Source organism: Erpetoichthys calabaricus, chromosome 1 (assembly GCF_900747795.2).
Source record: "Erpetoichthys calabaricus chromosome 1, fErpCal1.3, whole genome shotgun sequence".
Lineage (NCBI taxonomy): Eukaryota > Metazoa > Chordata > Cladistia > Polypteriformes > Polypteridae > Erpetoichthys > Erpetoichthys calabaricus.
This window is the reverse complement of record NC_041394.2, coordinates 194,463,211-194,487,402: the sequence shown is the minus strand read 5'-3', so window position 1 is coordinate 194,487,402 and position 24,192 is coordinate 194,463,211.

Here is a 24,192-nt window from a genome sequence, read left to right as displayed (position 1 = left end):
TAGACCACTGGGAAAAGGTTAAACTCTTCAATGAATGATGCAATAACAGCAATTTGCACCTTAATGTTGGCTACATGAAAATTGATTGTGGATTTTAGGAGGATGGGAGGGGACCATGTCGTTATTAACTTTAAAGGGGGTTGCTGTTAAACAAGTGAAACAGTTATAAATTCGGATGAGTCCGCATAAGTGAGAATATCTCATGGTTCCCCATGGAGAGTTTTGAAGTTATTCCCAGCCCTAAAAACACAAGTTATCATGTCCACTTTACTTGTACCACTGGACCTTGAGGCAACATTTTTAATTACTTGAAATCTAAAAATACAGATATTTGAACTATCTGTGAGTAAAGCATAATGGTAGTCAAATCTGTTTCAAATAAATGCATGAGTTAACTTTTCTGAATCCTGTACTGTAAGAAAAATGTTTTAATTTTACTGCATTTTTATAGCTGAAGAAAGATCTTGTATAATACATTAATGTGACCCCAGAAGAATAGATTAGTGTTAAAAACAAGTTGCAATTGCAATGAAAATATTTTAGGCAAGTTTTCATTAAACTAGCAGAGTTACCATTACTTTAAAAGATAAAAAAGGATTCATTTATACTTACCTGCGGCAGCAAATATTATTGCCTTTTGTTTCATTTAGAACTGTGATTAATTTATAGTACATTACATTACATAAACAGTCATTTTTTGTGACACATCTTTCTATTAAAATCCACGTATTCCATTTTTCACATTACCCTGGGAACCATGTTTATAATTGCATTTAAGTGTGAAGTGAGCCAAACAGCCCACAATATTGAGCAACTGCACTCTTCTCAGAGTAAAAGGAAGTACTAAAAAAAGAAAGAACCACAAAATGATGGGAAAAAAGACCACATGGAACCAGTATATGCAGGAGTACTTTTAAGTTACAAAATTGTTTTTTCTAATAATGATAATAAAATCAATGCTCTAATGAAGGTAAAAACTACTGGTAATGTCTTATTTAGTCATAGATTTCTTATGGCTAATATGTCATCTTTATTCGTTGATTCTTCATCATCATAATATTAAGAGATAACCTTTTTTTTTTGGGAAAAAAGGCCAGGTCTAAAAACATTATATATAGTTATTATACAGTAAAACCTCGATTATCTGTCAGGGGTCAGGACTGAGGCTGTGATAGATATGAGAAAAGGCGCATAATAGAACAGTTACTTTAAAAATGATATACTGTAGTATTAGCGAATAGTTATATTTATTTACAAAACAAACTATAATATATTATTAACAAAATTAATTAACTCATAAAATATTGTAACGACTAGTGTAATAAAGAAACACAAGTCAGAAGTATTGGAGTTTTCTACTTTTTACTTGGAGTCTTCATTCTGTAACTAAGGTGCCCTGTTTTATACTCCATTATCTGGGTTACAGAGCACACCTCTAAAACAATAAAAGAAAGCTTTCCCCATCAATTAGCTTATCTCCTGCCACTCACGTTTCTTTTTTCTCTATACCACACAAACACTCCTGCTAATTGTCTCCTGACTCTGTACTCAAAAATCCTTTCGCCGCACCTTCCTTTTTCTCCTAACTTCTCCTGTCACTCATCTCCTAACAGACGTGTCCGCCCCTTTCACAAAAGAAGCCATTCACTCTGTGCCATTACTTACAGCTTACATTACACACTTTTTGCACCTCTACAGTGCATCACAATCTGCCTGCACATCACAATATATTAACAAAACATAACAGAATTAAAAAGAAAAACAATACAGGAAAACATTAACATTAATACATTAACATTATCATCAGTGGTTTCCATTTTCAACATGGTTTTCTGTTTTGTCGTCATCACACTTTATATCATTAACTGTTGTTCTTCCTACTCTGAAATTAAAGCAAACTTGAAGCACTTTGAAGCACTTTTGTTGTTTTGTAAATGTTTAATAATTTCAGTTTTTTTTGTCAATTCCAACACCACACGCTTACGTTTATCAGCCATAGGTATAGTAGATTATTATTATAAAAGAGAAAAGGTACGAAACACTGATGCAACTGACATTTTGATTTCAAAATGCAGCCTGACATGTGCAGAACTTTCAGCTTGCAGTAGTAGTACAGTGATAGTACTACTGTACAGTATTACAGTGCTTTTTTTTTTCTTAGCACTGACAGTTAACATAGACTGATGGTTAATCGAGTGATAGATAATCGAGGTTTTACTTAGGTATGTATATATATATATATATATATATATATATATATATATATATATATATATATATATATATATATATATGTATGTATGTATGCGTGTATGTATGCCAATTTCTGTTCATCCACCAGTACTCTATTGGGAAAATTAAGCATTAATATTTCTGATGTGCTGTGTATTGAAATGTATTTTGTAAGGTAGGTAGAAATAGAATACATTGATTTTTAATTTCAACAGGTGGCATATAGCAAACATTACCATTACTGTTAAGAATCTTAAACCAAATGCCATATAAGTGAGGCAACAGACAAACTAACTCTATAACTTAATATACGAAAATTTAAATAGAAAAAAAAATGACAGTTTTATGTTCACAGTAAAATTCACCACCATACTTCCTGTCTCCACTGAAAAGAAAGGTTATGCTCCTTCATCTAAGTTTTCACCTCAAGAAATATTATATGTAATACTGTTCCAAAATTAATGCCTTAAAAAAGGCACTGTTATTACTCTGCTTAAATCTGACCTATGTACAGAACAAATCCTTCCAATAAGCATACAGTTCATAGTAGGACTCTTCTTTGCCTCAGTGTATGTATCTGGACGGTTCATAATACATGTCTGTGTTGATTAAATATTTTGTGAGGGATTGTCTGTCTTTCTTTCCCAGCCTAAATGGTGAGAGCTATAGTGGCTGTGGTGACCACTGGGCATTTAAGGTTCACCCTGCAGTTCAAGATCTCTAGTCCTAGTACCTGGTGTTAAGACTTGGTTAGCTATAGTAGGCAATAGTCCCACAGTTCTGTATTTAACATCCCTAAGCCTGCTTAACCCTTAAACTACGATAACACAGATTCAAATCTTCATCTCAGTCTTCAAGATAATCTTTGTTTCTTTCAGTTCTCATTGGTCTTTTATTTAGAATTCCTGCTCAAAAGTGTCCACAACCTCCTATTTATAACCCGACTTTTGTCCCATCTAGGATTTCCCAATCTGAGATAATGTATTATTTCTTTAAAATTGAGTTTCTTTTCAAGTCTAATAATCCCTAAAATGTGATTATATGTCCATATTTCTAGTTCTGTTTTCACTCCCATTTGTTATAAATGTCCTAATTACTATTATCTAAAACATTAGTAGGATTAAATAATTATTTCAGATAATAATACTCGAAGATTAAAACTGGTTCAAAGTTTGGATTTTCCTGCAGCACTTATCAGAGGGATAGTTTTGTGGTTTTAACTGATATCTTTATCCTTAGGTTTTCCTTTCACATTTTCAGCCTAACAGTCATGTCTTGACATGCCAATTTCAGTCTTTTGATATCTATGTTCCTTCAGTCACTTTCTGACCCAATCTGTTTCTTTGGCTAAGCTTTCATTGGTGGGTGAGGGTGGTCTGTTTTCTTGACAGCAGTTTTCCTCTCTATACATAATAACCTAAAGTATTCTCAGAATCTGGGACTACAAAAGTGCTTCTGGCCTTCCCTGTCAAGAGACAATTAAATGGACACTTGTCTCCTCTCTAGGTCACCTGCAGATTTTAGCTGGCTTCTCCAATGCAGTTACATGATGATGTATGTCATTTATATTTTCTAATTTTCCCATTCTTGATGCATTGATCTGTAGCCACCAAAATGAAGGCAATGGATCTTTCAATAGGAAAAAATATTATTTATATGCTCCTTCACACTTGTCATAACCATCTGGCATTGGTTTATTGGTAACAGAATTTTCTAAATTGTTGGGCTTGCAAGGCTGGCTGTTTTCTCATTGTTTCATTTTTTGCCTACTGCAAATCCATAAAGCATCTGCTCTTGATAGGAAAAGAGATGATTACTCCAGTAACTTTCTCTGTGCTCCATCATGTCTTCTTTCACTGCACTCTGTGTAGTTTTACTTGACAAGAATTATCCCATTTCTGCCAACAATATAGAAAGAAAGATGACGGTTAAATGGCATTTAATGGTGAAGCTAGTAAATCCAGAAAAACAATTTATTTTGAGGGAAGTGGTATACATGTGAACTGTCAAATATGAATTGAAAATATTAACAAATAATTTGTTTATAATTATAAGGTTATCCTAAACAGAATAACAGTTTCATAGAACGCCTATATTGTACTGTATGGGGATGCTGATAGTAGAAATAATATGCAAAAGACTAGTAGATGGATGTAAATAAAACTGAGTTCTAAGGACGGGTTAAAGTCTAATACCAGGAACTCAAAAGGACTGTGCATCAAAACCAAAATGAAACCAAGATCCGTAGTCAAACAAAACATGTTAGAGTCTGTTTGCCCAAATTTCACCAGAACAACTCATTAACACCACAAAACGTCTTTAAAAGAATTAGAATCTTAGATGATTAGGATGATTACCCTCCATGAGGAGCTAATTAAAGAACTGTCACACCAATGACATCAATAGGCATGATTTCTGTCAATTACCCTGTAGCAGGCTTCTGCCATGTCACAGCAACTACAGTGCAAAATGTCAACAACTGCACAACCCTGAAAATGACATTGCAAGAGAAAAGCTAAAAATGTACATTTTGTACATTATACACAAAATTGTACCAAAGTGAAAAATAAAATTCCTTAACTTACACAAAACAAAAAATTAAAAGAATGAAAGAAACAATTTTGTAATAGATGAGAAACAAAAAACTTCTTAAAGTCCTAATAGATAAGATACTTCCAAAGTCAATCATATGCATTGCTTATAAAGTCGGGTCAACCCTCAGTCTAAAATGAATAGCTTATGCTATCATTAAACAGTTTTTTGAGCAGAAAATACACATATTAAAATGTTTAAAATATTCCTCTAACTAAATCAATGCCAAAATTCCCTTTGTGAAATACAAAGTGAAGCTGGTGCCTCATTTTCACTGTTAGAACAGAATGGAGACACATAAGTAAATTGTATGGATATACTTTAACCATGGCTATGTTCACATTATAATGCTGAAGTGACTCTATACCAGTACAATAAAAGGGTTTTTATTGATTATTACTTTATGATTCAGAATATTGTAGTGGTAGTAGTAGTAATATTGTCACTTGTACAGAATACAGGGAAATTCTTACTTACATGTCCAACATAGTAGCTTTCTGATCACTTTTCATGGTACTATTTGCTTTTTTAAATATTGAATTAGTTTATTCCATAGATAAGGCTTAAATAAGAGGAAAAGATTCTGGGCTTTTTTTTTCCTTTTTCAGAGTGACATATTGTAATTAGTGATTCTTTTTGAGCTTTTGAAATAGTGTGGATGTTTGCATTAAAGTGATTTGTCTTTATTTAAAATGTCAGTATCTCAGGGACAGCACTAGCATTTCTGCTGCTCTAGGCAATACTGTAAATGGTATCCCACCCACTCCAACTAATGGTACAATACTTTCTATGACACAAGAGTGTCTAAATGTAGGATTATTGCTATTTTATCCTGTAATATAATATTACATATGCAAAATATTATTTTCAATCTGGTAGTTTAAGTGTATTAAACTAGTGTTTTTAGGTGGAACTCATTTCTATATTCAAATTCATGTATATATTTTATGTACGTGTCATGATTTGAGATCCATAAATATTTTTTGTGTATTTATGCTTTGATCTTGGCAGTTTAAGGACTGACAGAACTGAATTCTGATGTTTATTATTTTATTTTCCAATTACTGCAAAAGTTATATAATTTTTTGAGTGGTTTCGCTATAGTTGCCACCATTTTATCTGAACTGCAGATTCAAAGCCATTACAAAACCTTTCTTAAAATTACTTTTGATGGTCTTTTCTGGTACTGAATTTTGCTTCATATTTTTTTAATTCAACTTTAGTCATGACATACAGTATATTCTTGTGTGTTGTTTGATTTCCCCATTGTATCCTTTTTCTGTTTTACATGCATTTCCTAGTTTTCCCATTAAATCCCTTGTCAGTGCACTGACAGAACAATGTGGACTATGAGTATGTATTTGTTTTAATGGCTGTCACAATTCTTGGTAAATGATGCCAAAGAAAACTAGTAGTTTACTACATCCATTATGTAAATTAATGTAAATCTGACTTTTCAGGACCCAATTTGTGTCTAAATAACATTTGTCTGCATATATACGATATAAAGAGAATGTTACAAAAGTTTCATGAACATTTGATATGTAATAAATATCATTTACCTGTCTGTCCATTTATTACTTTACAGAAAATAATTAACACAATGATGTAAATTTTTGGTTAAATATAAAGTGATTTTCCCCTGACATTTTTTTTTCTGACATTCTGTTTGGATCTTATTAACAATTTGCTCTTAAAATTGTTTTGTTTTTTTTATTGTAGTTTTATGTCGAAATGCAAGCCATTGCTTTGATCTTGATGCCGAAAGTAATCTATTTATTTTAAAGCAGGAGACAATTATTGTTTATCATATGAAATTACAGACTACAGTTACTCCTCTTTTTGCATAGGTCTTACGGTTTCTTTGTACAAATTCTGGGTTGCCTGTCAATGTTGGATGACATGTCAAGAGAAAGTATGTGTAATTAGGAAAAAAGAGCAAAAGAAGATTCTTAATGACAGCTGCAGTAACTGTCAGCATTTTTATAGAATCTCAAAAGAATGCTCTCATTAATTGGATTATATCTGCCTGTATATGTTATCTTTGCAATTGGCAGCTAAAAATCAATGTCACACTTGCTTTTTGCTCTTGATGGTCAACTCTGCTTGATAATGTCCTACACGTAATTTCATTTCAAACAATTAAGTCTCATTTAGTCAATTACAGATTTGCTAATAATTAAACACTAACAAGAATCAACAGGTAATTTATGTGGACAAGAGAAGCCTCCCACACTGCTTAATCAAGATTAACTTCAAGGGTAAAGATTTAAATAGCGCTTTGGATGCTTATGCATATGTGCTAAATGCATTGCCCAGGCAAGCCTACATAACAGATGTCTCCTTGCTGAAGTCTGAATAATATCATTTTACCATTTACATTTTAAACTTCATCAAACTCTGTAATACATTTTCATGCTGTTTACTGTCCATCATATATTACCTTTGTAATGCTCAGTTTCCATGTGAGCTAAACAAACCATCATTTAGTATTTTTGGAGAACATGAACTTCCCATATTGTGTTAACAGTACTTGAGTAGCCTCTCATCTCCTGGACAGGCTGTACAGCATTAAAAGGTAAATGTTTCACATCACACTTGGTGCAGAAAATACCAGAAAAACTTGTCCACAAAATAAAGTTCAGAAGGAAATGCCTTACGGACACCAGAAAACAAAATTAACTGGGAGGAACCAGGAATGGCTACAAGATTTTTTCCACACAAAACAGACATACCATTGCAGTTGCAGATTATTGTTCTATTGTAACAGATGAGGTGAAAGGAAAGAAGCTGGGCTCTTAATTTGTAGATCCTGAGAAAGTGTTTGACAGGGTACCACAAGAGATGGTGAAATGAGCATTCAGAAAGTTTTGTGTAGGTGAACAGTCTCTGTGGTAATTATAATGTATATGTAAGGGCAACAAATGGTGATTAAGACATCATTGAGGATAGTGAAGCTACTGGGAATGCACCAGGGCCTGCTCTGAGTGTGTTGCTTTTTGTGGTAGTAATGGAGGTGCATGAAGAGATATTTTATGTTGATGATGTGGTACTGATGGTAAAAGGTAAACAGAAATTTAAGAAGAAGATACTAAAATGGAAAGCTATTTCAGAAGTGCCGGTAAATGCAGGAAAGAACAGGAACATACAGTGGAAGTATGGATAAGGTGGGTACACGGTTGAGTAGCATGTGTTGCAGAGGTGCTGGGTGAAACTTAGTCCAATGCAAGATCTATTGGAAGTGCCTGTATAAAAAGTGTAACGTTGTGAAGGACATAGAGTATGACTATTAAACTGGTGGTGATGATAATGATGAATTTCAAAAGTAACAGAGGAACCAAATTAGCTAAGATACAGAAAGAAAACCGTGAATCAGCAAACCTTTCATACATGCAGCCAGAAAGTTTAATACATTGATACTGTACAATTAATTACAATGGAAATATAAAGATGTTCCTTAGTGCAGTGATTAAAAAATATTCATACAGTATATTGTCAAAGAACCCAATGACTCATCAAGAAAGTTTGGAACACACAAAGTCTTCTCCGTTAAATTTCTGGTGTTAGAAAAATCCTTCTTTCTTAGGTGAAAACTATACTGATCTAGTTTTGCTTGTGCACATGTGTGTCAGGTTCCCTTTCTCGTCGAGTTCTTTAGTCCTGAAATGCCGGCAGGACCAAAACAGGCGGACATGAAGGCATGAGTTTGGAGCAACGTGGCTCTTCTGGTTGGTGAAGGTCATCTTGGCTAAGGGCAAATGTAAGGAATGATTAGTCAGCTGTGCCACTCTAAATCTCCCAATATCCAATTGGTTGGTCCCTGAAGGCAGCAGATTCTTTGCTCCTCTCTCGAAAGACAGACAGACAGACAGACAGACAGACAATGGGAATGGGATGGAAGGATGAACAATTACATACCCATTAGACCCATATAATGGAATGACAGAGGGAGACCATCTATCAGGATCTTTGTTAGATCACAATTGTTTGCATACTTTTGGGGCAAATTAGAAACTGTAGACCCAATGGGCAGCCATGTGTGGTGCTGTGGATGCCACCAAAGGGATTTGCTGTGATCAGGTATTCCTGTTTCTTGTCTGTCATAAAGGGAGTCGTCTCACCCCTGCCACCACACTCTCCCCCAAGGGAGTCAGAGATGGGAGAATGAGGAAAAAGTTCACTTTGAAGCAGTGAAGGAAGGAAAATAATTATGCTGTGCTGATTTTTGAAGAAGAACCCTATAAAAAGATCATTTTTCTTCATTATTAATAATAGTAATATTATTTGAACCTGGAACTTGTGTTGCTAAAGTTGTATTGGGGTCTTATGGCTCAACCAATAGCAGGGAAACTGCAAAAGCACATGTACTGAATTAAATTAAAAAAGGTTATCAAAATGTGCCCAAATCTGAAAACAACAAAAAAAAAAAAAAACACACTAAAGCAATTTTAAAGCTAACACATTTTATTTTTCTGTTAAATTTCAAACTTCATAATTCCTCCATCCTGATCCAAAGCATACAATATTGTAAATATTACAAATTACAGTGGCTGACACTCATAATATGTATGCAATCAATAAGCCACTCAAAATGCAGCATGTGAAGCCAGCAGTGGCGTAATATTATCTGGACCGCACAAGGAAAAGAAAAGTCACTGAAGGTGCATGCATGATTAAAGGCTTCTTCAGAGCATTTCATCAGTCAGGTAATGTCCTGCAGTATGAGCCCAAAATGTTTGATCATTACATCTTGTATCAAGGGGCACATCTGGTTATGTTTCCAGAGATTGTAATGCTATAATCAGATTTTCTTCTCTTCCTCTTTGTAACAGTAGGGAGCACTGAAGATCAATGATATTAATGATTTATGATATTCAATGTACCACTGTGGGCAGTGTATTTAATATTTTCTAAACTCCTATAGATGGTTTGCATATGGATTATTCTTTCATTTAGTAATATATATATATATATATATATATATATATATATATATATATATATATATATATACATATATAGTGAAAAGGCGCTATATGGGCGCCGACCCGACACAGACTGACACTGTGAGGCACACATAAAATAAATAAACTTTTTATTTTCTTCACCTGTGGAGCATGTCTTCCCCGTGTCCCACAGGTACAACACAGTCCCAAAAGACACACCAACCAAAACACCACCACAAAAACACTCTTCCTTTCCTCCACTCCTCTCAGCAGCTTCGTCTCCCTCCTCCCGACTCTGGCTCCTTAAGTAGTGGCTGCAGGCTCCTCTTATAGCCCACCCAGAAGAGCTTCAGGTGGTAATTAGACTAATTAGGCTGCACTTCCGGGTGTGGCTGCATCACAGCCCAGACGGGCTCATTAAGTCGTTCAGCTCCCCCTGTTGGTGACCACGGAGCCCAAAAGGCATGTTCCACGATTGTGGCCCCGATACCGCCCAGGGGGGCTGCCACCAAGTGTTCCGGGGAACGTAATGAGCCTCCCATGGCAGCTTCTCCGCATTCAGTTCCAAAGGGGCGTCCCAGTCGGGCATGGGCCCCGGCCATCTGTCACAATATTTATATATTGTGGCGGACAGCCAGATCCCATGCCCGGCCGGGACGCCCCTTCGACATATGTTCCAGGGGAGCAACCATGGGCTGCTCAATACTTCCCTGGGACTCTTGGTGGCAGCCTCCCTGGCTGACGGGGGTGCCTCAGCTTTCTGCAGGGCTCCATGGGAGATGGAGTTCTCCACAGCCCTGTTGGGATCTGGGGTGGCCGCCAGGGGGCGCTGCATGGGTTCCTGGGCCCGGCTGGACAAGTCTTCAGCCCCACCCGGAAGTGCAACCGGAAACAGGTGATCAAGCACCTGGAGCACTTCCGGGTGGGCTATAAAAGGGGCCAGCAACCACCACTCAGTGGCTAGAGTCGGGAGGAGGAGGAGGAGGAGGAGGACAAAGCTTGACGGGAGGATTGGTTGTGCCAGAAGGGAGTGTTGTGTTTTTGCCTGTGCTACTTTGGACTGTGTTGTATGACCACAGGTAACGGAAATTACATATGACCACAGAACATATTATAATATAGGAACTTATTATTTGTGTGAGAGTTATTTTACTGATATTGAAAAGAAGAAAAAAGACTGTTTAAATAAGGAGCTGGGAAGGTGAATGTAAAGAAGAAGCCAGCGGTAAAGTAAGTGAGACTCCGTAATAAGGACGGTTGGGTACACAAAGAAGGAGTGCCAGCTAACCTCGAAGGACCTTCGGAGCACACGGCTTTACTTTGCTTTTATGGTGTGGGTGTCGGCCATGGACTCTGGTATCTGACTTGATCACTGGATTCATTGCAGATTTCCCAGGCCGTGTTAATTTAGACTTTAAAACAAAGTTGATATAAAAGAGACTGGGGAACGTGTGGAGATTGTGTGTGTGTCTAATTTATATTTGTATATAGATGTAATATAGGTTTAAGTACTGTGAATATATTTGTGCTGTTTGTAAATAGGGTAATTTTCCGCTTCTTTTCCTTGCTTGCTTTCTTTCTTTGTTGTTTCACCATTTTCTGGGGAGTATATTATAGAGTGTTTAAGGGGGTGGCATATTAATTAGGGTTTGTGTAGTTATTATAGATTTGACAAAGATTTAAAGGGTGTTTATTGTTTTCTTTGATTTATAATGTATTCTTTTTAGATTGTTTAAAGAATTGTTGGGGTGATTATTTCCTTTGTATAAATTCATAAAAGACAACTCCAGATGAGGATATCAAATTGGGGCTAAGGTTTGGTTGGGCTACTTACTGTCCCTTAAGATGAATTCGGGTCACTAAAACCCCGCAACATTCAAGGTTGCTTTTGTGATGAATTCTTTTAAGAAAATGGAGGGTTTACATCTAAAAAGACTTGGGAAATGTTTGGACCTTCTGCCCGTTAAGCACGGAAAGACAGCGTCCACATTTCCCAGAATAATTTTTCGCTTAAATCACAGGCACATAGTGTAAGGTTGTCAAGCAGGTAGTTTTCCCGAAACCACTGCAGTAGTACTCAATGTATCTTTACTTCTTAAATGTTAATGTTTGACTGTTGTGACAGTTTTAAGGGTCCCTGTGACCCCTTCAACCCTCAGACCAAACGTCAGACACCAGATAAAAATCCAAAATGTTATTTATTATAATAATAAATGTGCACAAATCACCCTCCACTCCACTATATTCCAATAAATCAATAATCAGATAAACAATCCTCCACTCCCAGACGCTTAGCCACCCTGCCTCCCAACTCAGCTCGCTGTCTGGGATATTCCCATGGTCCTTTTATAGTCCCTGACCCGGAAGTGTTTCCAACCCCCCAGTCCATGTGACTTTCCATCACTTCCGGGTCAGATAAAAAGTTCTCTTCTTCTTCATCCCGGAAACACATCATTCCTCCTGTCGCTGTGACTAAGACGTACTTCCGGGGCGTAGGGCACGTAATAATCCTTGGGCCTCCCTGCAGTGTCGTCTAGCGGCCCCCATGGTATCCAGCAGGGCTGTGGATAAAAACCCCATTGTCCAGGATTCCCTGCTGGCCTTCGGGGCACCAACATTCTGCAGGGAGAGCTCCACCTGGCGGCTTGGAGGTATTGGCCGGGATGAACGTCCGGCCATATTCCCACACTGTTTAATTAATTATACACTTCTTATATCTTCTTCAAATTCTTTTATCAAAATATTTTACTACTTAATAATTAATATTTATATAATTTCTATTTATTGTAAATGCTCTTTATTTGTTCAAAAATAACATTGGTAATTAACAAACTTATTTTATAAATACTACATTTTAGTTTTTTTCCCTTGCACTCAGTGAGCGAAGCCACTGGGTAATCAGCTAGTATATATGTAATATTATATATATATATATTGTCACACACGTGCGCATGGGAGGCAGCTAACGGGCTTGAGTAAGGGCAGTTCCAAGTCATACCAGGATGTGGCAGAGTGCACTGACTCTTTTTCTCCCTTTCCTGCAGACCATTCACGGGAGATTCCACCTGGTCCTCTTGACGTCACTTCTGGGACCGAGCCTATGGAAGGAGTCCTTGCCGGCTCTGGTCCCTGTGATGTCACGTCCAGGCTCGAACCTATGGCTGAAGACCTTCATGAGCTTGGCCCCTTTGATCTCACTTCCTGTCTTCCCCTTTAAAAGCCTCCACATTTTCCCTATTCCCTCAGTTCTGTTTTGGACTTGGTTTTGTGCACATCAGTGCTGTATACAATTTTACAAGGTTGAAGCCAGGATACCGCTATATATATATATATATATATATATATATATATATATATATAAAATATCTTCTTATATAATACGCTACCGTGGCTGTCCGTTTGTCTGTCCAGGATTTTAAATCACCTGTAGCTCGCAAACCATTTGAACTATTGACCTGACATTTGGTACACATATACTACATGACATCTACTAACTGTTTTCGGGGTGATGATTGACCTCCAAGGATATTCCTCTTTTTATTTTTATTTTGTTTTATTGTACAATCAACTCCAGCAGGGCAGGCGTGAGGCGCATGCATACGGGCTACGTTCTCATCCCTACCACCTTTGCCTTCACTTCCCCTAACTCTTCATATCTTAAATCATTCTTGAGGTAGCTTGAATTGAATTGCAAGACAAACACTGACTTAATCAGTTTTAATGCAAAAAGATGGCAATGGAACAAGAGAAGAAGCGGACCGCTATGGTGGAGAAAAGAAGAGCTGTTCTGGAAACAGCAAGCGCATCAACCTCTGAGCAATCAAATGCTAAATATACAGAGAAAGAGTATGAAAACTATGAATGCTCAAGTCAAGAGTAATGTGTAGTGCGCTATTACTGGTATATATATATATATATATATATATATATATATATATATATATATATATATATATATATATATATATATATATATATTTATACACACACACACACATATATACATATATATATATATACACATTTATATATACATGTACACATTTATATACAGTATATATACATATACACACACACACACACACACACATATATATACAGTGCATCTGGAAAGTATTAACAGCGCATCACTTTTTCCACATTTTGTTATGTTACAGCCTTATTCCAGAATGGATTAAATTCATTTTTTTCTTCAGAATTCTACACACAACACCCCATAATGACAACGTGAAAAAAGTTTACTTGAGGTTTTTGCAAATTTACTTAAAAATAAAAAAACTGAGAAATCACATGTACATAAGAATTCACAGCCTTTGCTCAATATTCTTTGTCGATGCACCTTTGGCAGCAATTACAGCCTCAAGTCTTTTTGAAAATGATGCCACAAGCTTGGCACACCTATCCTTGGCCAGTTTTGCCCATTCCTCTTTGCAGCACCTCTCAAGCTCCATCAGGTTGGATGGGAAGCGTCGGTGCACAGCCATTTTAAGATCTCTCCAGAGATGTTCAATCGGATTCAACTCTGGGCTCTGGCTGGGCCACTCAAGGACATTCACAGAGTTGTCCTGAAGCCACTCCTTTGATATCTTGGCTGTGTGCTTAGGGTCGTTGTCGTGCTGAACCATCACCCCAGTCCGAGGTCAAGAGTGCTCTGGAGCAGGTTTTCATCCAGGATGTCTCTGTACATTGCTGCAGTCATCTTTCCCTTTATCCTGACTAGTCTCCCAGTCCCTGCCGCTGAAAAACATCCCCACAGCATGATGCTGCCACCACCATGCTTCACTGTAGGGATGGTATTGGCCTGGTGATGAGCGGTGCCTGGTTTCCTCCAAACGTGACACCTGGCATTCATACCAAAGAGTTCAATCTTTGTCTCATCAGACCAGAGAATTTTCTTTCTCATGGTCTGAGAGTCCTTCAGGTGCCTTTTGGCAAACTCCAGGCGGGCTTGCCATGTGCCTTTTACTAAGGAGTGGCTTCCGTCTGGCCACTCTACCATACAGGCCTAATTAGTGGATGGCTGCAGAGATGGTTGTCCTTCTGGAAGGTTCTCCTCTCTCCACAGAGGACCTCTGGAGCTCTGACAGAGTGACCATCGGGTTCTTGGTCACCTCCCTGGCTAAGGTCCTTCTCCCCCGATCTCTCAGTTTAGATGGCCGTCCAGCTCTAGGAAGAGTCCTGGTGGTTTCAAACTTCTTCCACTTACGGATGATGGAGGCCACTGTGTTCATTGGGACCTTCAAAGCAGCAGAAGTTTTTCTGTAACCTTCCCCAGATTTGTGCCTTGAGACAATCTGGAATTCCTTTGACTTCATGCTTGGTTTGTGCTCTGACATGAACTGTCAACTGTGGGACCTTATATAGACAGGTGTGTGCCTTTCCAAATCATGCCCAATCAACTGAATTTACCACAGGTGGACTCCAATTAAGCTGCAGAAACCTCTCAAGGATGATCAGGGGAAACAGGATGCACCTGAGCTCAATGTTGAGCTTCATGGCAAAGGCTGTGAATACTTATGTACATGTGCTTTCTCAATTTTTTTATTTTTAATAAATTTGCAAAAATCTCAAGTAAACTTTTTTCACGTTGTCATTATGGGGTGTTGCGTGTAGAATTCTGAGGAAAAAAATGAATTTAATCCATTTTGGAATAAGGCTGTAACATAACAAAATGTGGAAAAAGTGATGCGCTGTGAATACTTTCCGGATGCAATGTATATATATATATATATATATATATATATATATATATACGTTGTCACAAACTCGACTCAGAGTCCCGACATGCTGTATGTCTACTGCAGATGCTGATGGCATGGCAATGGGAACCCAAGCCTGGATGGAATGGTTGATTGCACCTGTCAGTTGGACCACTCCTCAGTTGACAGATCCCGTACAAGATAAGCTGAGGAGACATCAACTTTTAGAAGGCAGGATTGAAACATGTGAGCTTTAAAAAACATTGAACAGTCTCTCAGAGTTTAATCTTTGGTTTTAAGAAGAAATGTATTGAACTGTTTTTAATCTCCACTTGAACACCCTTCATTTATTTATCAGATTATTTATTTATTTATTGAAGATTATACATTGCACTTTTGGACATTATTTGTTTTTTGATGGTTTTTAATAAAAACACTTTTGCACTTTTATGCACCTACCTCTTGCTTTGTGTGAGTGTCCTCATCCGCTGGCTAATCCTTCTGATACGTTATCGGTGGTAGCAGGTTCAAGACGTTCTCTAGATTAACCCGGTAGCATTGGGCCAACCCGCACTGTTACACAATTATGAAGTTTAATGTTTAACCTATCAATATCACTTTAATTTGATGTTACATTTTAGCATAATATCTTTCATCAAATCACAGTACTTATATTTTTTTGTGTTACAGCCTTGTGCTATGCTCCTCTTAGGTTTCCAAGTTAAAGTTATACCATTCAGCCGCTTGAACAATCCCACACATCACAGTGAAGGTTTTATTGTGTTGTGTTATTTCTATAGTGATAAAGTTCCATTAAGGATAATGGGAAGTGGTTTGAAAGCCTAGTGAGAATGTGGGTGGAGAGCTCATCCTTTACATTATTGGGAAACTGAGCCGGATGTACACAACATACACACAAAGTATGGCTTGCATCATTTATAAAATCATTATTTTAATGTGTACAGAGTACAGTGAATTTTTCTCTTAACATTTAGTATATACATTTGACTTGTATGAATCTACAAATTTCTTATTAGCAGACATTATTTCAATTCTGTTTCTCCAGCTGTAGATTTTGGTTTTGAAGGAATAAGGTAGCTTTCTAAAACCCATCACCACACATCCTGTTTAAATTGAAAAACACTCTTTCTGCAAATTTTTTTTATTCTAATCATATATTGTGCTTGCACAATACATGAATTCTATTTGTTTTTTCCTTTATGGATTTTAATTGGTTATAATTATGATCTTTTTAATGATGCATATTAAACAGCTCTTTTACCCTTCTGACTAGCTCTGCTTAATCTCTCAGTATGTCTGGGTGGACTCCTACATATAATTTATTTCTAACAAATATGCAAATGTATTGCCAATTAGATTCTTGCTACTTTAAAATCAATTTAAGAAAAAAAGATAATTAAAATAAACTTGACAGTGTAGGCTAAATAGCATACCTTTTTAAATTATATTAGTAATAAAAGAATGTTATAGTTGATTAAATGTTTATCAACAGTCATAATCTTTCAAAATATTAACTGTCTTATTAAAACCACATATACAATATGGATTCATTTTAATTCAAAACAATTAAAAAGGCGAAACCATTTTAAATCATGTTATTTTTACAGTGTTCCCACAGGCTCAACTAATTTTTGTACATTATTGCCATAAAAATACTTGTTGCTTGAAATTTGATTTGGTTACATTATATATATTCTTCTTCTTCTTCTTTTGGCTGCTCCCATTACGGGTTGCCACAGTGGATCATCTTCTTCCATATCTTTCGGTCCCCTGCATCTTGTTCTGTTACAACCATCACCTGCTTGTCCTCTCTCACCACATCCATAAACCTCCTCTTAGGCCTTCCTCTTTTCCTCTTCCCTGGCAGCTCTATCCTTAACATCCTTCTCCCAATATACTCAGCTTCTCTCCTCTGCACATGTCCAAACCAACGCAATCTCGCCTCTCTGACTTTGTCTCCCAACCATCCGACTTGAGGTGATCCTCTAATGTACTCATTTCTAATCCTATCCATCCTCATCACACCCAGTGCAAATCTTAGAATCTTTAACTCCGCTACCTCCAACTCTGTCTTCTGCTATCTGGTCAGTGCCACCGTCTCCAACCCATATAACATAGCTGGTCTCACTACCGTCCTGTAGACCTTTCCTTTCACTCTTGCTGATATCCGTCTGTCACAAATCACTCCTGACACTCTTCTCCACCCATTCCACCCTGCCTGCACTCTCTTTTTCATCTCTCTTCCACAATCCCCATTACTCTGTACTGTTGATCCCAAGTATTTAAACTTATCCACTTTCGCCAGCTCTACTCCTTGCATCCTCGCCATTCCACTGACCTCCCTCTCATTTACACACATGTATTCTGTCTTGTTCCTACTGACCTTCATTCCTCTCCTCTCTAGAGTATATCTCCACCTCTCCAGAGTCTCCTCAACCTGCTCCCTACTATCGCTACAGATCACAATGTCATCAGCAAACATCATAGTCCACGGGGACTCCTGTCTAATCTCGTCTGTCAACCTGTCCATCACCATTCCAAATAAAAAAGGGCTCAGAGCTGATCCCTGATGTAATCCCACCTCCACCTTGAATGCATCTGTCACTCCTACCGCAGACCTCACCACGGTCACACTTCCCTCATACATATCCTGTACAACTCTTACATACTTCTCTGCCACTCCTGACTTCCTCATACAATACCACAACTCCTCTCGAGGCACCCTGTCATATGTTTTCTCCAGGTCTACAAAGATACAATGCAAGCAAGTCCTTCTGGCCTTCTCTATACTTCTCCATCAATACCCTCAGAGCAAACATCGCATCTGTGGTGCTCTTTCTTGGCATGAAACCATACTGCTGCTCACTAATCATCACCTCACTTCTTAACCTAGCTTCCACTACGCTTTCCCATAACTTCATGATGTGGCTCATCAATTTTATCCCCCTGTAGTTACTACAGCTCTGCACATCCCCCTTATTCTTAAATATCGGCACCAATACACTTCTTCTCCACTTCTCAGGCGTCCTCTCACTTTCCAAGATTCCATTAAACAATCTGGTTAAAAACTCCACTGCCATCTCTCCTAAACACCTCCATGTTTCCACAGGTATGTCATCTGGACCAACGGCTTTTCCGTTCTTCATCCTCTTCATAGCTGTCCTTACTTCCTCCTTGCTAATTCACTATCTCCACATCATCCAACCTCTTCTCTCTCTCGTTCTCTTCATTTATCAGCCTATCAAAGTACTCTTTCCATCTGCTCAACACACTCTCCTCGCTTGTGAGTACATTTTCATCTTTATCCTTTATTACCCTAACCTGCTGCACATCTTTCCCAGCTCGGTCCCTCTGTCTAGCCAATTGGTATAGGTCCTTTTCTCCCTCTTTAGTGTCCAACCTCTCATACAACTCATCATATGCTTTTTCTTTAGCCTTCGCCACCTCTCTCTTCACCTTGCGCCTTATCTCCTTGTACTCTTGTCTACTTTCTGCATCTCTCTGACTATCCCACTTCTTCTTTGCCATCCTCTTCCTCTATATATTCTCCTGTACTTCCCCATTCCACCACCAGGTTTCCTTTTCCTCCTTCCTCTGTCCAGATGCCACACCAAGCAGCCTTCTTGCTGTACCACTTACTACATCTGCTGTAGTTTCCAACTATCTGGTAAGTCTTCACTACCACCTAGTGACTGTCTCACCTTCTCACCAACTCAACCTTGCAGTCTTCCTTTTTCAACTTCCACCATTTGATCCTTGGCTCTGCCCTCACTCTCTTCCTCTTCTTGATCTCCAACGTCATCCTACAGACCACCATCCTGTGCTGCTTAACTACATTGTTTTGGCTATTTTGAACAGTGGATATGGGTGGGTTTGGGTTTGATATTCAATACCCACATAAAGTTTTATTTTGGATCATAAATGACAAGGCTGCCGAATTATTGCTTCAGACTAACTGATGGCTGGTAACACTTTGCTAAGTCTCCAAGAGATCTGAATAAAAGAAGATATAAAAGAATATTATTGAAAGGAATTAAGTATAAAGTTAACCTTGAGATGATTGGCAGCTCTGCTTTAGATTTTGTGTAAATAATCATGCCTAAGGGCAAGTGTGTGCCCAATATATATATATTTATATATATATATATATATATTGTACCAGGCCGGGAGCGTTAGGTGGCAGACCCCCTGGGTTGCATCAGTGCCTCGGACTCCCGCAGGGCTCCATGGCAGCTGGAGTTTGGTGCAGCCCTGTTGGGTTCTGTATTTGGAAGTGCTGCCGGAAGTAGGTCAATGATCAGCTAGAGCATTTCCGGGTGCCTCATTAAATAAGCTAGCAGCCACAACTTCGAGAGCCAGATTTGGGTGGAAGAGGACAAAGCTTACCAGGAGGAGTGGAGGCGGATGGAGAAGGAAACAAAAGAATGTAGCGGTGCTTGAAACTTCAACTCCCAGCAGTCCATGCAGTGGCTCTGATTGGTCATCTGCTGAGGGAGCAGGGGCTGTTGGGTACAAAGAGGCCAGTGTGAAAAAGGGGGCTAGTGTTACCAAAAAAGGGGGAAGTATTTTGTGTTTCATATCTAAAGTTCCTGTCTATGATCCGTTGTGATACCTGTGCCTTCTCATTTTGTTCTGGAATGTTTTTGGGTCGAGTGTGGATTGTCTACTGTCTGCCTGTTACGTGAGGACTGTATGTGGATTTATTGCCATCCTGTGAAGGAAGGAGCGCTCCTGAATCGTCCACCCATCTTCACCATTTCAGGAACTACCGGTAGGACTATCTTTACATTCCCCTTCAACGTGCGGATCTCTGGACTATTTACCAGAGGACTGGACTATATATCTGGACTATATACCCCTTCATCTTTAAATTACATCAGTTGCCGTTTTTTCATGGACTTTACAGTGTGATTATTGTTGTGGTTTGTTTTCATGTTGATTGTACATCGCCGTAAGGGGAACTGGGGTGGGTTCGTTGTTTACATTTATTATTAATACATTCTTTATTTGCTGTGTTATTACTGGTGGCTTTTTGTCTCTGATAGATAAGGGTCGGGCCAAGGCTGGGTGCGTCCATGGAATCTCCACTAAAAAAATAAATAAATCACCATCTCTTTGAGGGTGTGAATGTTAGCGGCACCAGACCGCTACAAGACAGTGTTTAGTTTAGTTTTGTGCTGTGCTGGAACTGAGATGTACACGTGGGAAATGGGGGGAAATATATAAAACATTGACTAGTCAAAACATTGACTTTGATTCATAAAAGGCAGAAACAACAATTGTTTGGCCCATACCACATTTAGCTATGCTTATGAAAAATGGCCACCAGACTTCCTCTGGCAAAAAAAAAAAAATAACAAAAACAGATGGTTATCTTTTGGAATTAAATGTTTCCTTTACAGTTATAATTGAAAGATGACCAGTATTCAGTTTGGAAAAATGAAGTTTGGAATAGAAGGCGAAATAAGAGATGATTATATAGATAGCAGAATAACTTAAATGTTAAGTTTAATACATATAATAATTATTTAAACATTTTAAAAATTAGAGAAACTAATAAAGTGGAATGGTTAGTTTTAATGTTATTTAAAGGAATGAAGCACGTCAATCTGTCCCTCCTGGACAGGAGCAACAGATTAGGAGTTCATATACAGGAAATGTGTAATTGCAAGATGTATGGATAAGTACTGTAGACTTAAAAAGGGACAATCTAATGTATAAACAGTAGAAGAAGAAAATAGTTTATTCTTAATCTTAGCAGTTGAAAGGCACAGAAGAATATAACCGAGTACAAAGTAAATACATTTAACAAAACTGCTAAAATATACATTTTTTCTAGGAAGAAAAAATTCTACTTATTCTTCATTTTATATATGCACTTTAGGTCTGTAGAAAATAACAAAGGTCTGCAAGTTCAGAGAGAAGGGTGTTATCTACCATAGTAAGATATTAAAGACAGGCTCCAGGAATAAACCAGACAGATAAATCTATAAAGATAGGGGTGAACTCATTAAACCAGAGACTCCATAAAAGATTCTCTGTCTGCTTAAGGAAAACATGTCTACAAGTGCACTCAAACTGGTGTGTTTATTCGATTTGTGATTGGCAAAGTCTAATGTTGTTCTCATTCCCTGGCACCACAAATCATTGTACCATTAGTTAATTAAACTAAAAGTATGGCACTGTACAGATTTTTAACCTGTAATTAAAGGGAAAAGATGACGATAGCCCTGAGTTATTTAAGAAACTAGAACAGGAGAATGTCTTTTTAATACTTAAAAAAATAAGAAGAAAATAAAAAAATGATATATATATATATATATAATTTATTTATTTATTTTATATATATATATATATTTATATACACACACACACACACACACACACACACACATATATAATAATTTTAAGAATAAAGGATATACAAAGGACTCTGCTTTGCAGTGTAAATCTTTAAAACATATTTTCTTTGTTAGTCTCGGAAAAGTTTTCATTCTCAAAATACTGCTAAACACATATTGATTTTTCTAAAGGTATCATTATTTTTTCTTTCTTGCAATTACTTTGGTGATCTTTTGTCTTGACCAAAGCATGGATCAGCAAAGTGAGTATACATGTTATCAGCACTCAAGTCCAGAACTGCAATATAATAAACATTAATTATAAATATGTTATATGTATTAAATTGCTTTTTAAAAAGTAACATTATAATTATTTTAAGACATCTGCCATGCTTAATTCTACATTGCTATTAGATGTATTGTACATTGGTATCGTTAAACAAATTACTGTGTAAGTAAAAAAAAAAATATACTGAATGTCACTGTTTGGTAGATATTGATTAATGAGATGCAATTTGCAAATAGTAACCAGTAAAGTTAGGGAATAATTAAATTGTCATCCAGTTTCCAGGACCCTAAATCCTGAGTGAAATAAAAATGTCATTGCTTCGGCATCTTGGCAGAAATCTTGTTTATCTGATAGTCTCCAAATGACTGAATGACTGTTTTGTGAATCTGACTAATTAAAATAAATTCAATAGGAATACTTCTTAAAAGTATCCACTATGTATGCTAACACTGCATATTGATTATGTGAATATTGGATAACACAAGTTCAGCAGAATATGCATGACCTACAAATGTGCTTAAGCAGCAATTACTACACCAAGAATTTTATCACTTACATTGGCAAGATCTTCAAGCAGGGGAATTGTAAGATAAGAGAGGATTTAATTGCATTTTTACTGATCCCCCTATATGTTTTAAATCTGTATCAAATCCTATTTAGCAATGAAAAAAAATCCCTCAGAACATGACAACTGAGTTATTACTTCTTATATTTCGATGTAATCTCCAACCCGATCTCTTAGTATTGGATGTGCTCCAGGTGTTCTTCCAGTCATTGGTTTTACCACAAGTCTCTGCGGAGAAAACAGAGCAAATACCTGTAGGTTTAGTCTGAGTCTGTTACAGCCACAAATAGATGATAATAGAAAAAGGAGATCAATATCATGTCGATACAGTGCATTGATTTTTTTTTGTCAGATAATGGATTGTTTTAGAAATAGCATATTAGACTTTTAATGTAACAATGCACTGTCCATCAATCAATTTTTATTTAACACAGCTCATATTTTACCACAAGAACAAATTACTTCATGTGACAAATGTGGAACTTAAACAGATGCAAATTTTTTATGCAGTATATTAAATTAGATAGTACTGCCAAAAAAGTACAATTCACAAGTTCATGTTAACCAAAATACCTATAGCCGTTGGTACATATGCACAACATTTTGAGCATTACACAAAAAAAATACATAGTTTCAGTCCTCCATTGAAAAATACTAAAATGTTGTCTTTATAGTGAGCTTTTAAAATGTCTTAAAATGAACATATAGTTAAGCTATATAAACTATTACACATAGCATAGGGGGTGATTTCAACATGAATTATGCATTAATGCATATTAATATATATAAGCTTAGTAAAACATTAACATCATGCCAGATATTTTTGGATTTATGGTGGGGAGATTACAGAAGAGTGAATAACCTTCACAAATAAAATATAAAACAGATTTCATCTGCAGCATTGAATCTTACTCATTTATTATAAATAAATACAAACAATGAAAATAATACATTATGATTTTTGAGCTCAAGGTGTGTAATAATTTTCCATAACCTGAAAACATCAGCTAATCAATATGATCTCCTGTTTAAGCAAAATGCTATAGCATGATGTTCTCTAAGAAGGGCAGCATTGTAATTAGCACCATAATTAATATTAAAGGAGAAACAATCCCTTTTTATATGACCCCTTATTTTGCTTACTAGCATGTTAAACAGCTAGGTGAAGAATGTAAGTAAAGCAAATAAAGTAAGTAAATTTTAGAATATCAGACCAAATGCAGAAAAAGTCATATTTTGCTCTAAGGACAGTCTGCTGTACTGTTGGATATTTTAAAACAATAGGACGGTTCTACCCTTAAACCATGTTGCTCTGTTTAGGACATTTTAACATGTGCAGCATTTCAAAATATATGATTTTAATGCAGCATCACCTTGGAAATGACTGAAACAAAATAAAATATTTTTTTTTAAAATGGCCCATTTTCTCAGATGTAGCTCTGCAGTTATTCTGCTAATCGCAACAATAAACTTGCTCTGTTTGCTGTATATTTCTCAGCCATGAATA